Genomic DNA, 15,993 nt, shown 5'->3' with positions numbered 1-15,993 from the left:
TGTTGCTGTTGCCCACTTTTTATCAAAAGATATTTAGCCGCTTGTGTTCCTTCTATTTTTATCAACTTTATACTAATTTATGAAATGTTTTTGATACAAAATAATTATAATCTCTCTGTCTGGAATTCTAAACAACATAAACTCCATATCCCAGGATAACCTGTCCGATGTAAACATGGGCTAAGAATAAGAACCACAGATTTAGAGAAATGAAATAGATTCAATCAAAAGCTGTGTCCTTTTATTTTATTCCGCAATAAGTGAGAGAGCTGTTCAGCAGTGGAACTCTCTGCCCCGGAGTGTGGTGGAGGCTCCTTCTTTGGAAGCTTTTAAACAGAGGTTGGATGGCCATCTGTCAGGGGTGATTTGAATGCAATATTCCTGCTTCTTGGCAGGGGGTTGGACTGGATGGCCCATGAGGTCTCTTCCAACTCTTTGATTCTATGATTCTAAGAGTTTTTAAACAGGAAGACCAGGCTTACTGTGGAGAGTTTCAACATTTTCACAGGCATTTTTATTAAGAACTTTGCAATCCTTCTTCATTTATCATATGACTCAATGTTTATATGCTTTTTGTTCTGAGGCTATTCAAAAGCAACAGAGAGACAGCAAGAGAGGAAGAAAGGAAGACATGAGCCTGCTGTCTGATTTCTGTGGAGTTTTATCCTAATGGTTTTATCTAAAATGACACCTGACCAAGGTCAGGGCTTTTGACCGAATAATGTCGCCAATTCTTTAAAGGCTGGTACATCCTGAGCCCTAATTGAGGATGCAATTAACCAGTGTGGATGTGACTGACAAACAAGTTTCACAGTGTGCAGCTGAAGCAGGAGGTCAGAAGTTGTAGACCGACTGCAGCGAAATTCAAATGAGACTCATATTCTGTTCGGCTATTTGGGATCAAAGTAAACATTACGAATTGGAAGCAGTGGATGTTTAATGATGTGCTGTGCAGCTTTATAGTTTGCATAATATTTTAATAAATTTTAATATTTCTTATTATTTTACTTTGTAGATGGTTTAATTTATTTTTAGTACATTTATACTTTGATCAAAGTTGTAGTATAGTTGTTTTTTTTTAAAAAAAATGTATTGTTTATACCAGCATTTCTCAACCTGAGAGTTGGGACCACTGGGGGGGGGGGGAGGGGTCACAGGGAGGATTATCAGAGGGGTTGCCAAAGACCATCAGAAAACACTGTTGGTCATGGGGGTTCTGTGTGGGAAGTTTGGCCCAATTCTGTCATTTGTGGGGTTCAGAATGCTCTTTGATTGTAGATGAACTGCAAATCCCAGCAGCTAAATCTCCCAGATGTCAAGAGTTTTTCCCCTCAAACTCCACCAGTGTTCACATTTGGACATATAGAGTATTCGTGCCAAGTTTGGTCCAGATCCATCATTTTTTGAGTCCACAGTACTCTCTGGATATAGGTGAACTACAATTCCAGAACTCAAGGTCAGTGCCCACTAAACACTTCCAGTATTTTCTGTTGGTCATGAGAGTTCAGTGTGCCAAGTTTGGTTCAGTTCCATCATTGGTGGAGTTAAGAATGCTGTTTGATTGTAGGTGAACTATAAATACCAGCAACTACTATTCCAAAATGACAAAATCAATCCCTCTCAAACCCACCAGTATCCAAATTTGAGCGTATTTGTGCCAAATTTGGTCCAGTAAAGAAAATACATCCTGCATATCAGATATTTACATGACGATTCATAACAGTAGCAAAATTACAGTTATGAAGTAACAACAAAAATAATGTTATGGTTGGGGGTCACCACAACATGAGGAACTGTATGAAGGGGTTGTGACATTAGGAAGACTGAGAACCACTGGTTTATACCATCTTGTTAGTCATCTTGAGTCCCATTAGGTGGGACATAAATGGTGATGATGGTGGTGATGATGATACTTTAAGGCTGAGATTTTATTGGAAGAACTTAAGACACCTCCAGCATATTTTTGACTGAATCCTATTGGTTAGTACCACTGAGAGCAGATCCATTGAAGTACAGGTTGAATGGTGCATCTACCTGTGGTTTCCAACCTGTGGCCTGTGGACCATCAGAGGTCCACAGGAATGAAAATATTGCCTCAAAACCATGCAGCAACAAGAACGACTAGTCTTGCGAAACCAGTGGAATAATGACTGGGGTTGGAGAAAGAACTCTTGTCTGTTAGAGCTAGGTGTGAATGTTTCAGTTGGTCACCTTGATTAGCATGGCCTGACAGTTTTTTGGGGTGGCTTGTTACTGCCTGGGGGAATCCTTTGTTGAAAGGTGATTAGCCGTCCCTGATTGTTTCTTGTCTGTAGTTCCCCTGTGTTTGAACTACACAATTATAACTTTAATTATAATTCCAGTTATAATTTTAGAGTTTTTTTTATACTGGTAGCAAGATTTTGTTCATTTTCATGGCTGCTTCCTTTCTGTTGAAATTGTCCACAGTCAGCAACAACCTATGTTCATAGGGGATATGTTCTTGAATTTACTGTGGAAACAGAAAGCCACAAATAATATTGAAATTACTTTTATTGGAAGTTGCCATAGAATCTTAGCAGATGACCTGGAAAATTTCAAAATAGGAATTTTCTGTCTTCCAGCAACTTTAAACAGTGTATTTTAAAATTGAGATAAATGTTTTTAATGTTTATGTATGCATATAATTAATTCTTGTCCCGGCATTGAATGTTTGCCATATATATGCTGCGCTCTACCCTGAGTCCTCTTCAGAGTGAGAAGTTTGGAATATAAATGTTTTAAATAAATAAATAATTTACTTTATGGTAGCCTCATACAGAACCACGATCACCATGACTTCACATTAATTTGTGTTATTTTTAAATACCTCTTCTGAGCCAAAAATGGCCTGACTCTTCTGATGTAGTGATTATACTCCCCACATCCCTCAGAGTGTTGGGGAGGAGCATTTTTGACCATTTCTTAACAATTATTCCAGTGATGGGGGGCCGCTGGTGGTGTATAGTTCTCAAGTTTCCCTGGGGTGCCAGGGAAAGTGCCCTGGAGTGGCATTCCAGTTGCCCACTCCTGGTTTAAGAATCTGATGTCAAGGCACTGTTAATAAATTCAAGAATGAAATGATTGCTTCTACATTTTAAAGAAGCCTTGGCACCTCTTTCTCATCAGGCAGTCCATTGCCAGAAGTTCAAAATCATTTAGTACTCAGGGTAATTACATCCTGGAGGAGGTAGCTGACAGTGTGTTGACATCACATTGCCAAGAAGTGAAGCCCTCTATTTTTTCCTCCCGTGAAGAGAGTTTTAAAAATCCTAGTTATTGCTCAAAGATTAACTAAAGCTGCCAGCGGTCCATGATTTTATAGGAGGGTGTACGAGCAGAGGCACACGCATTAGAAAGGTTACATTTCATATGAATCTGAGGTGTTGAATTTTCATGCCTCAATAAAAATGGAATGCAGGAGTTCATCAGAGAGTCTGAAGGAGAAAGCGAGACTTTATCTTTCGAGCAGGCTGTTAAAGGAGGGTCAGTCAGTGCCTGTGATATTTCAGGGTTGTTGTTCTTCCCTATTCTATTGATGGTGATTTCAAGTTAAAAATCGATAGGAGATGCTGTTAGAAAAGAAGAAGAAAGGAATATTTTTAAAAGTTTGAATAGCTATCAGTTGAGAGCTAGATTCATTTTGTTGTCGAAGACTTTCATGGCCGAAATCACTGGGTGATTGTGAATTTTCTGGGCTGTAAAGCCATGTTCCAGAAGCATTCTCTCCTGACATTTCACCCACATCTATGGCAGGCATCCTCAGAGGTTGTGAGGTCTGTTGGAAGTGAAGTTTATATATCCGTGGAATGTCCAGGGTGGGAGAAAGAAGTCATGTCTGTTTGAGGCTAGTGTGAATGTTGTATCTGGCCACCTTGATTAGCATTACATGGCTTTGCAGCTTCAAAGCCTGCCTGCTTCCTGCCTGGAGGAATTCTTTGTTGGGAGATGTTAGCTGGCCCTGATTGTTTCTTGTCCGAAATTCCTCTGTTTTGTTTTTTGAGTGTTTCTCTTTATTTACTGATTACTATGAAAATGAACAAAATCTGGCTACCAGTATTAAAAGAAACTTTGAAATCAGCTTTTGTATTCCTCAGGGATTAGGGTGACTGATATGATCTTGTCATCTAACATATCTGAGAATTTAGACCAATCTGCCTTTCTGAAGTTGAATCTTCGTTTAAATCGAAGGCCTCATAGTTGGGAACAATTGGCATACCATTGGCTGTGTGTTTTTGTATTTGTGGTCCCACTGATTTAGTGCATTGCTGCACAATGCTGTCATTCACAAATAGAAGGTTGAGGGTTTATCTTTGGTGCCATCTCTCACTGTTGTAGGATGCTGGGGGTAAGCAATACTTTATGCAATTCGGCCCAGGAAAAAACAGCCTCTCCTTTTTTATCTTCCTGAGCATAATGTGGCTATAGCTGTTCAAGTCACCAATTACTACCGCCCTTTGGTGCCTATCAAAGTTCTCAGGAGAGGGACAACAAAACTTTTCATTTGGGGCCTTGTACATAGAGGTAATTGTGATGTTACTAGGCTCCACTGTTATAACTTCTATATTGCTTCCTTCTGTGTTATGGACACTGCTGACTTGGAGACCTGGTTTTACAAAGACAGCACTTCCATTTTTTGCATGTGGTCTTTCCACCACTAAAATCATTCCTGGAACTATTGGTCATTTCTGTTGTTTATCCCTGTGTGTTTCTTGGACACACAGCACATCACATTTCTTATCTTGATAACATTCATAAAACAACTGTTCTTTGGCAGCTGACATGCCTTTGATGTTGATTGAGATTATTGTCATGGTTGGTCCTGAAAAGCTCGGTTTGTTTGTGTTGTTTGGTTGCTTGTTTGTATGCTGCAAGTTGCTTCTGGTGTGAGAGAATCGGCCGTCTACAAAGAAGTTGCCCAGGTCTTTAGGCACTGCACCCAGTGTGCAGATCACCACTAGGACTACCTTTAGTGGCTATTATTATTATTTTTATTTTTATTGGGGAAATGTTATTGTTGCCTTCAATTTCTGGCTTGATCCTAAGGCAAAACCTATCGTGATATTTTCTTGGCAAGCTTTGTTAAAAGAAGGTTGGCCATTGTCAACTTTTGTGGTTGAAAGAATGTCACTTGCCTACTTTCAACCAGAAGCTTTCCATGACTGAGTGGGAATTTGAATCCTGGTCTCCCAGTATTCTAGTCCAATACTCAAACCACTACAACACACTGGTTCTCCATTTGGGCAAATACTTCCTCTGAATGTGTGTGCATATCCATTTGATATGGGTGCTAGATGCAATGAAAATGCAACTATGCAAAGACAAACAACACGTATTCATAACTGATAAGAAGAAGATGTTGTCCAAAGAAGTAACTTTGAAGTTATGCTTTTAAACTCCAAAGTATTGTTGGTTTCACTTGGGAAGATGCCTTCTTTGCCAATTCAGTGTCTCCAGTCTGAAAACCCCAGTCTGCTAGATTAATGTATTGCTTTCATTAGAACCAAATGGAACAGAACATCCCATTGTAAAAGTGTCTTAAGTCTGCCCAAGAAAGGGAATTTATTTCTCCTCTCAAGGCTGGTCTCTGAAGACTTTTCTCAGTTTTATAGATAATAAAATATACCACTGTCATGCTGTAAAACAAGTGGCAGTGATTATGGTGTCACAATTTTGATTGCACATATTCCTGGCAATTTGTGCTGTCTATGAATTAAGGCCATCTGTATAGCTCTGTCCAGGAGCTCACAGATGCGAGGCAATGAGCCCTAGCTTAGAACAGAGTATGGATGGGCTCATTTCCGAGCCTTGTATAATGTCCCAGAGAATTTATTTTTGTGGTGCTGCTACTTGTCAAAGATGTCTCTGAATGTAACTCACATTTTTGTCTAGTGTAATATTGAGTGAGCCCTACTTGAACCCCACAAGGGGTAATTCAAGTAGGATTCACTCAACAAGGACCAGAAGGTTGGAGACATGGACTTTCAATAGAATACGCAGGACAGACAATAAGGAAGGGCAGAGCTCCTACAAAGCGGAGAATGTACCCAGGCTATTTGAAGAACTCAGAAAGACTCTGACTTGTGTCTTAAACTGCTACTGTTGAATCTCCCAGACATTATTCTTTGTTATGACTGGAGATTATGATGTTCACTTCAGTCATTGTAGTCTACCCATGCTTCCAGTTCCATCGGTACATTGTAGTCTACCCATGCTTCCAGTTCACTGCCATCGGTACTAAGAGACACTGGGTATGCTGAGACCTCCGCATTTGCAGGTTAAACTTTTGCAGGTCTGATTTATGGATTTTTTTAAATCTTCTCTCTCTAGGCATCTCTAAATCCTTCAGTGTGACTCCATGTCAACTTCTAGTGGACATTGATCATAGAATTGCACTAGAGCAGTGGTTCTCAACCTTTTTTTTGTGACCAGGGTGTACTTTGACGAGGGACCACTTGAACAGGGATCACTTTGACCAGAGAACACTCTCCAACGTTAGTACCAAAAGGATTTCAAATCCGATTTTGGTCAACTATAGATTCAATTTGGTTATTTGGGGTGCTGATTCAGAAAATTGCATTGGATAGATCACATCACTTCTAGTTTCCAGTACAGAACATATGCCATCCAGTAGAGCAGATGTGGTAGTAGTAATCTTTTGTGGGTTGTCAGCCTTTCCCCTCCTGGCATCCCCGTTGCCCCAGCATGATAAGATGGATTCACAAGACCAGTCACTCTTGTTGCCAGATGGTTTTGAGGCAACTATGTAGTAATAGTGAGACAGCGGACCATATTTTCATTCTTGCGGACCACTGTTGGTCCACGAACCACTGCATTAGAGGATCTAAAGATTTGTAGAGAGATGTCTCTTGGGCAAAAAACCATACCCACAACTTTTTTATTGTCAGTTTTTCCACTTTTGCAGCAGCCCTGTAGCCCTAACCCTAGCAAATATGGAGGACTAACTGTAATAGATTTCCAGTGAAGTGTTAGTTCCTCAAAAGTGTTTGGGTCCACTGGTTTCTAGGTGTTATATTTAAGGTTTAGGGAGTTAAACTTTAGGGAACTTCTGTTATCCACAACCAGGGTCATAGCTGCCATGTTCTTGACTAATAGAAGCAGGGTTGACTCAAAATATTTTGCTACCTGGGACAGAGTAGTAAATGGTCCTCTTTACTCACCTGAGCAACATTTGCAATGTCCAGTGCCTTAAACCATAGTCTGGGATAGGGGAAAGAAAATCCCTCAAGTATTTCTATCACTGGGTTATACATTTGGCCCTTGATGTCTCTTTGGATTCGGTTCCAGGACCCACCCATCCCCATGGATACCAAAATCCATGGATGTTCAAGCCCCAACATATAACGTGTTGCATGAATAACTGTGCCCCTTATATAAAATAGGAAAACCAATATTTGCATTTCTTGGAATATTTTCAAGTTGTGGATTTTTGGACCCGTGGATGCAGAATCAGTGGATATGGAAGGCCAACTGTATATGCATTAATAAAAAAAATAAACTAACCATTTGCTGCCCTTTCATGACAACCCAGATCTGCTGCCTCACATAGAAGCCTCACACTGTCCAATGATAGGGCCATCCATGCACATAGGTGCCAAATGCATATGGATTCCCTGCAGCTCAGGTTTTGGGACCGCAGTGAGCCTAATTTTATGGTTCCTGGACCTGGCAGCTGGCAGCCCCAAAGTGAGCTCTAAAAAAGAACTTGGAGCAGTCAGGCATGCCTGAGCCCCATTGACATCAAAAGGTTTCTGAGCCTCGCCATATGCTTGCAATCTGTTTTTAATGGGTTTTTAGTGTGTCTGATTTATTTTGAAGGATTGTGTCAATTGACTTTCATAAATAGCTTTGGATTATTTATTCTCAGCTTCAGTATCAAGCTTATTTGAAGTGTCCTCACCAGGAATTACAAATAGTCATTGTGTTTTCTTAATAACCATTTGGTGCAAGATTTTTTTTAGTATCCCAGTGGAAATGCGAAATATAAAACACCCAAAATATTTCCAATTAATTCATCTGGCTCACAGTCTGGATCCATCCCATAAATCAAGCCAAATAGCTATTTTTAAACAATTTATTTCGGAATGCCTGACAGACCATGGCAAAAAAAAAAGTGAGGCAGCAGAATATATATTTTTATCTAGAACAACAGATTAGATTGTACATGACTGGATTTATTATTCCATTTATTTTTTTAAAAAAATATTTATTAGCTGTGCTGTAGTTTAGTCCTTTCTCATGATAAATTGGGATGACATGACTTGCATTCTTTGCTGATTTATATTCCCTTTGAGGGACTCAGAGGCATAAATATCACCAGCCTCACAAAAAGCAAAGAACACCTTTCCCTGCCCTCCAGCAGATGTTGCTGAACAGTACTCTGCTGAAAGTACAAGACCAAGTTCCACGGAAGGAAGATAAGTGCATTGCCATCATCAATTTCCCTTAATTGGCTTCACTCAAGCATACAGTTACACATATGTAAGCACCATTTCAAGTGAGGCAAGCTTGTTTCCTTCTGTCTCCACACATTCTCTCTTCTGCCCACACCAATATTTTGATGTGGGCAATATTTGCCACCAGGACTTTCTTCTAATGTCAATGGCATAAGTCTGTCCACGCGAAACAGGTGAATATAGCACTGAAGAAAGCATGTAGAATAATCATAGGATGCCTCAAACCTATACCTCTTGATAAACTCTATAAGCTAACTGGCACCCCCCCCCCCCAATGTGAGACAGGAAGTTGCTGCTAACTGTGAGAGAAATAAGGTCAAACACTGTGAAAGCCACCCACTGCATGGCTATCGGCCTCCTCCCAGTAGACGCAAATCAAGGAAAAGTTTCATGAGAACCACTACTCCTCTTAATGTTCGCCCAGCAACAGCAAGAGTATCCCTCTGGGCAGCTAAACCAGGAAATCCCAACCGGATGATCCCCCATGAGGGTCTGTCTCCAGGGGCAAACCAAGAATGGGCCACTTGGAAGTCCCCAAACAGACTCAGAAGTGGAGTGGGAAGATAAAAAGAAAACCTGACAAAATGGCACTACATAGTAGAATCCTCTATCTTGTGTGACTGTGGACCAGAACAAACAACTCCACGTCTGTATGCCTGTCCACAATGCCCTGCCTCATGCACAGAGGAAGAACTGTTTAAAGCTACAGACAATGCAGTCGCTGTTGTCCGTTTTTGGTCGAATTGTTTAGCGCTTGTGCTCCCTCTAAGTTTTCAGTTTTATACTTATTTATGGAATGCTTTTGACACAAAATAAAATAAATGAATCAATATAATTATGTTTTGGCAATTAGGGAGGGATTTCCAGTCCAGTTCATCCCTGTAGTTCAGGAGATAGCACTGGTTCTCGTGTGTGTGCCTTCAAACCATTTGTTGACTTATGGTCACCCCATTGGGTTTTCTTAGGCATGGTGAATTCTTAGGCCAGGAATACTCAATAGTGTTTTTCTAATCCTTTGCTCTGAAATATAATTGACAACACCGTATTCATTGGTGGTCTCACATCCAGACACTACCCAGGTCTGACTCTGCTTAGTTTCCAAGATTTGAGGATCTGATGCTTTAAGGGTATTTAAGCACTCTCAACCTTGGATACATTAGGTTTCAACTCCCAGAAGCACTAATGAAGACTTCTGGGAGTTGGTTCAAAACAGCTCAAAAGCCAAGGGTGAGAACAACATTGCATAAGAAGGTAATTCCCTTCACACCCCAGTTATGGCTGTAGAGATTGGTGTGTGGTAGTGGTGACCAAGTGTATCTATGAATTTAAGAAGAACAATGGTGGATTTGACCTTGGGCCTTTTTATTTCAGATTTCAGCATCCTATTCATGCCACTCAGAGCCTTAAGAGAAGTTCACAAGCAAAACATGGGTGGAAACACACTTTCATGTTTATGTTTTCTAGCAGATGGTTTTTAGAGCCATATTATCCCTAATAATAAGGCTAATATATGTTTATGTTGCTAGATCCAATTGTTAATCTCAATTATATTAGACCCACTGAATCAATGGAAAAAGTTGATTATGAATTACTCAATTTTAAGAGGGACTAGCAATTAGATCTAGGTCTCTGTGATTAGTAGTCATTATAACTAGTCATTCTTAATAGAAAACCCTTATCCAATCCAGAGGCTTAATAATGTCACATGTGCTAATATTTTAATAGGGCTCTAAGCTTAGAGTATCATGAACTATTCTGGGTAGATCATTCTGTGTGGTTTCTCAAGCCCTGAAGTTCATGAGAAAAAGAAGCTCAAGTACAAGGTAATAAATGTATCACACACCATTTAAGAGTTCCACGATGATGATTTAGCATTCATTTTTCCAGGAAAATGGAAAGACCAAGGTGGGCAGGGGTCATCCATGCCACCATTAAAAAAACAACGAGATTTCCATACTTTGGGAGGATCTCAGGATTATGTTTACAGAGGAAACCTATGAAGTGTGTGCTTTAAATATGTGCTTTTAAGTCTTAGCAACAGATTATCTTGAAATAGTAGGCACTCAGCCCTGAGAAAGTGCTTGTTCAAGGAGAGCTTACATAATCCTTGGGTAACACTTCACAGCAATGAATTCAATAATTCATCCTCTTCTTTCTAATGCTTGCTGGAGGCACACACATACACGCCAAAGTTCAACACTGTCTTTCTTAATAAATGGATGAGAAAATATAAATGATAGGAAGGATGGATTCCATTTATTGATTCTTGATTTTAAAAAATGTGCAATATGTACACCTGCTTTCATAAGGCTATCAGTTAGATAATGGATAACAATAGTGTGGTCCCTAAGCTACAAGACCCTCAATGTAGCCAATAGGGTCCCCTCATTGATAGTAAAAATGCCAGGCCCAAAATGGAAAATCATACTGAAGCCTGAAGGCAGTGAAAGCCTCCATGACAAATGAGCTCCTTCCTCCAAAAAGAAAAAAACAAATGGAATTATGAGCAAATCAAATCTGAACTCTAGAACCCAAATGTCAAAATGGAGAGTATTGGATTTTGGACACACCATGAGAAGACATACGTAATTCTTTAAAAAGACCATAATGCTTAGCAAGCTGGAAAGCAGTGCAAAAGGGAGAGACCACATTCCAGATGAAAAGACTCAATCAAGACTCAATCAAGAAAGCCATAATCCTGACTTTCTGAATCTGCAAGATCTAAGCAAGGCTATTGAATATGACATCGAAATTTGTAGTTTTCTAAATCCCATGGATAGCTGAGGGACGCTTGGCAAGCTTGCTAACCACAGATGGCAAATCAGGAACCAGGAACCGTGAATCTCACCAGGTTGAAGGCAAATGACAGAAGCTTTATTCAATTTGTGCAAAAGAGACACTTGCACAGCATGGATGTTTGATACATTCATAAGCAGACTTCTTTATACACATACATTTCTATTCACTGACATTATCCCATTTTTGAAAATTCCCTCTCTCTTCCCTGATTTGCCAGCTCCAAGAAGATGGCCTCTGATTGGCTGTGAGGTGGGTCCAAGCCGGCCCTTGTCCTAATTGGTGGAGGTACAAGTGACATAACTGAGGGTCTCCCTCCAGCTGGGCAGGGAAACCCCAAGGCTTCCAATGAGCTGGCATAAGAAGTTCGAGGGAGGGCGCTCTGGAGGTTATGCCAGCCCCTCTATATGTGGTGTTGGAATGTCCAAAAGTTTATCTGACAGGATTATGCAGATGCTCAGTCCCATCGGAGAACACAATGTGAGTTGTTGTCCATGCCAGGAGACAAGGAAAGAGTCTCAAAGATGTATATTTGTTGATGGGATTGTTGATGGGATTGATGGGATTGATGGGATCACAGTTTTGTTCTGGATCTTTGTTTCATGGATGCCTGAGATCCCCAAAGGCAGGCATGTAGCCGGGGGGGGGGGGGGGGCTTGAGGGGCTTCAGCCCCCCCCCCCCCCCCAAATTCTCATGGTGGTTCGTGAAAAGGCTTTACTGGTGCATTATTTAAACTGTTATGTTTATTCATATCATGATCTGATCACCATACTCAATATGTCCCATATACATTGGGGTATTGGGGTAACGATACGAAAGGTTTATTAGGGTAGACCCTCTTTCACTCAGACTCAGCCCCCCCCCCCCCGAAACAAACTCACCCCGCCCCCCGAATCGAAATCCTGGCTATGGGCTTGCCCAAAGGGAAACACCTGGGCAGCAAGAGGATGAGCTCCCACTGAGATCCAGGAAGGTCCTTTGTCTTATGGATTATGTGCCATCTCTGGCTTCCACCCAGGGGGCGGATATGGCATCTGAATGAATCGAGAGAGCGGGTATTGGAGTTTATGGTTCATCTACATTCATCTTCATTTTATAATAATAATAATAATAATAATAATAATAATAATAATAATGGATGAAAATAAACAATAGACTTGTTGTGGCGCTTGGTACAATCCACTTATAGAGAAAGGGGGAAAGGGATGAAGGGGTGGGGGTGGTCTCGCCAAGGCTGAGCAGCAGCTGGAAAGGTCTTTTGCAGTATTTTGTTATATTTTTATCTCTTCCACTCATGCGCACCTTCACAGAAGATAAAATTTAAAAAAATAAAAAAATATGGAGAAATACATAGTGGCAGGGTGAGAGATAGATGATAGCAGTGTTTGGTTAATGGAGGTGCTGGGGTTACTTTGTGGACATCTGACTGGCTTCCTGGCTGGGAGGGAGGCTGGCTGATCTTCACGGAGGATGCGGACTGGTCTGGGCTCGAGGAACCCCCCCCCCACACACACACACCTGTGTGTGGGGGCTCAGTGGGATGGTGGGTGGGCTGCTGGAGGTCCTTGGGAGACCTGGGGGAGACCATGGGGACTGAGGCAGTTTTTTAGTTCAATATGTCCTCCGTCCTTGGAAAACTACAAATTACAAGGTTCAATTAATGTTTCCTTTTTAATGGGGGCATGGTTGTGGTTCTTCAATAACAATAACAGGGTGGCTTTGGAATCTCTTGTTCATAAACTAACCATAAGTTGAAGATGGCCTGATGACAATTAACAATATAAGAAAAACTCCTGCACAACTTTCTGGGACCCATATTACCCTTCCTCCCCCCTCCCCAAATCTGGGGTCAGAAAATGGGATGTGTTCAAGCTATGGGTGGTCTACAGGCTTTAAATTGAACTGCCTCCCTTCAAATCAGATTGATTAAAATGTCCTGATACACTCAGGAAGTTCTCCAATATTACTGGACAGCAGGTACTACAAATTTGCTGTGCACATATATAGCCTCTTGAAATTCTCCAAAGTTGAATAAATGGGAGAGAACCAATTTTTTTTCTCAGACTAGCAAAGATATTTTTTCTGTGAGGTCTCCTTGGGGTCAAGACTCATTATTAAAATATTATTAAAAATAACAACAGCATAGCTTATGTCTCTTATCACGGCACACTAAGTTTATTGTTTGCTTGAGGAGCTTTGCTGCCATAAGTGCCAAAAGCAAAAACAAATGTCTGGCATCCTGGTCAGTAGATACAAGTTCATAAATTGGACTTACGATCTTCTCATTGATATGATTTAATGTGACCCCAAAAAGGATCTTTTCAGCCTAGCAGCAACATTTTAGAGACACTAAAGAACAGAGCATTAGAATATCATGTCTGCAATGCTCCCAAATTGAGGGGTGTATTGAGACAAACGGTTGTGGCAGGGCCCCAGGGGATGTCTCCGACAGCTTATTTTCAATGCATTTGACAACCTGAAGGGTTATGCACACAGAATTCCCCAACACCCCAAATCTGAAGATTCCATAATTTTTTGGCTAAGGATGCTGTCAGGCTGCAAAGGTAGCTTTTGAGGTGTGACATTATCTAGGATAACTACAATGACAGAGTTATATAGATTATACGGGATCTTGGCCAATAGTCTGGGCAGCCTTTCTACCATTTAAAAAAATCCATAAAGTTACCATATCTCAAACCAAGCCCCAAGACTCTTTTCCTTAAGGGTGAGAACTCCCTCAAAAAGTATGTGAATGCTTCATGTTGCTCATGGATTGTTTTTGAATTGTATACCCTACACGTTACCATGGATTGCCTCTTGAAACATCACCTCCAGTGATATCAAAAAGGGCCATGTTAGGTCTCAAGATGTGGCCCTGAAATTTCAGAGCTTGAACAAGTCCTGACTTCTCAACTCTAATCATTGCCTTGGTCAAAACTGAGGAACAAGGGTCTATCCAGTTGCTGCTAGACTTCAACTCCTATCATGCTTCTCCATTGGCTACATTGGCTACGACATCCTAAGCATTCAGCACCTAGAGGATCACAAATTCTCCAGCTACACTCTAGATCAGAATGAGTGATGCAAAATTCCTTAAATCTATCATCTGTACAAGGCTTTGTGAAAGATTGCCACAATCAAAAATGATGATGAATACCTAGCAAAATTTGTATGAATTGCCTTTATTTTCAAAGCAAATTCAAAAATGAGAAGTCTAAGAAAGGCCCTTGTTCATAAGAAGTCCCAAAGAAAGGCCCTTGGAGAAACTGCAAATGGTTGATAAGGTTTTAGAAGTGCTTCCTTACCACCTCATCATACCTCTGGCAACTGGTGGCAGTGGCACTCCACTTCACCGCAGGGTGTGGAGAATCTGGTGTCCCATGCCCCTCATCACCTGGATCCAAGGGAGAGCGATCACATGAGGGGAAACATGAGCATGCATGGTGTGTGCTTCCCGCATAGACTGTATGGCAACATGGGAGCTCTCTTGTGTTGCTCTGCCAGCGGCTCTGCCCTGCTTCACTCACAGACCCAGCATGGTGTCATGTGATAGGAGCCAGCCAATTATGTGGGTGACCTGGGCTAAAATAAGCATATGCAGCCAATTTTAGCCCAATGTGATGAGCCATTAGACAGCTTCCTTTTGCTTAACTCCGCAATTCTCTATGAGCATGTCCAGTGATCATTGCTGGTTAGGGGGATGTAAGACCTGGAGCCTCAAAGTGGCAACTTTTCCAACTTTTCTGCTTGGGCATATGTGAAAGAGGCTATGCAATTCCTCTTCTCAAATGATCCCTGTTCTGCACATTCATGTATCATCTACAACTGTTCAGCTGTTTGCTTCCTATGAAAATTTAATCAATTAATTAACTGATAAACTGATTAAAACCAGGATGATAACCGATGAAGAGGTCTTTAATCAGGTGCTCCCTTTTTACAGTAAGGAATATAATTTATCTATAAACCTAGATAAGCCTCATTTTAAGAATTTGAGATAAGAAGAATCATGCTGGATCACATGGACACCTATCTAGTACATCATTTGGTTTACTCAGCTGCCAATCAGATGCCCATGGAAAGATCACAAGCAGGACAGTAGCAAACAGCACCCTCCTGTTCATTGTCCCCAGCAGTTGATACTAAAAAAAAAACACTGTCTCTTATGCGGCATGAAATTTTTAGCTATCACTACCAGTAGTCATCGATAGTCTTATCCTTCACTTCACACATATCTTCCTGTGATAAATTAGTGCTTACACCACTTTATAACCATCATGGCTTAATTAAAAGCTGCTGTCAAACTTGCAAAATGTCTGAGTGTATTCCTGGCTATCAGATAGAAAGGTGTTGCTGGGAAGAGGGGATTCTCTTCCTGCCCTTTTAGGTTCGTTGGCTTATTATGGCCAGAGGTACGTTGGCTCTTTCAATGAGGACAATGGCATCAATAGAGGTGCTTCCAAGACCCATGTGATTTTGTTGTTATTGTTGTTGTTCTTCAAGTCTAAAGCCCCAAATATTTTGAGGGTGTATTGTCGAAGGTTTTTTTAGGCTATATGGCCATGTTCTAGACGCATTCTCTCCTGATGTTTCACCTGCATCTATGGCAAGCATCCTCAGAGGTAGTGAGGTCACTATCTCTGAGGATGCTTGGCATAGATGCAGGCGAAACATCAGGAGAGAATGCCTCTAGAACATGGTCAT

The sequence above is a fragment of the Anolis sagrei genome, chromosome 1 (genome assembly GCF_037176765.1).
Source record: "Anolis sagrei isolate rAnoSag1 chromosome 1, rAnoSag1.mat, whole genome shotgun sequence".
NCBI lineage: Eukaryota > Metazoa > Chordata > Lepidosauria > Squamata > Dactyloidae > Anolis > Anolis sagrei.
The sequence above is the reverse complement of the archived record's forward strand: the minus strand, read 5'-3'. Positions refer to the sequence as shown.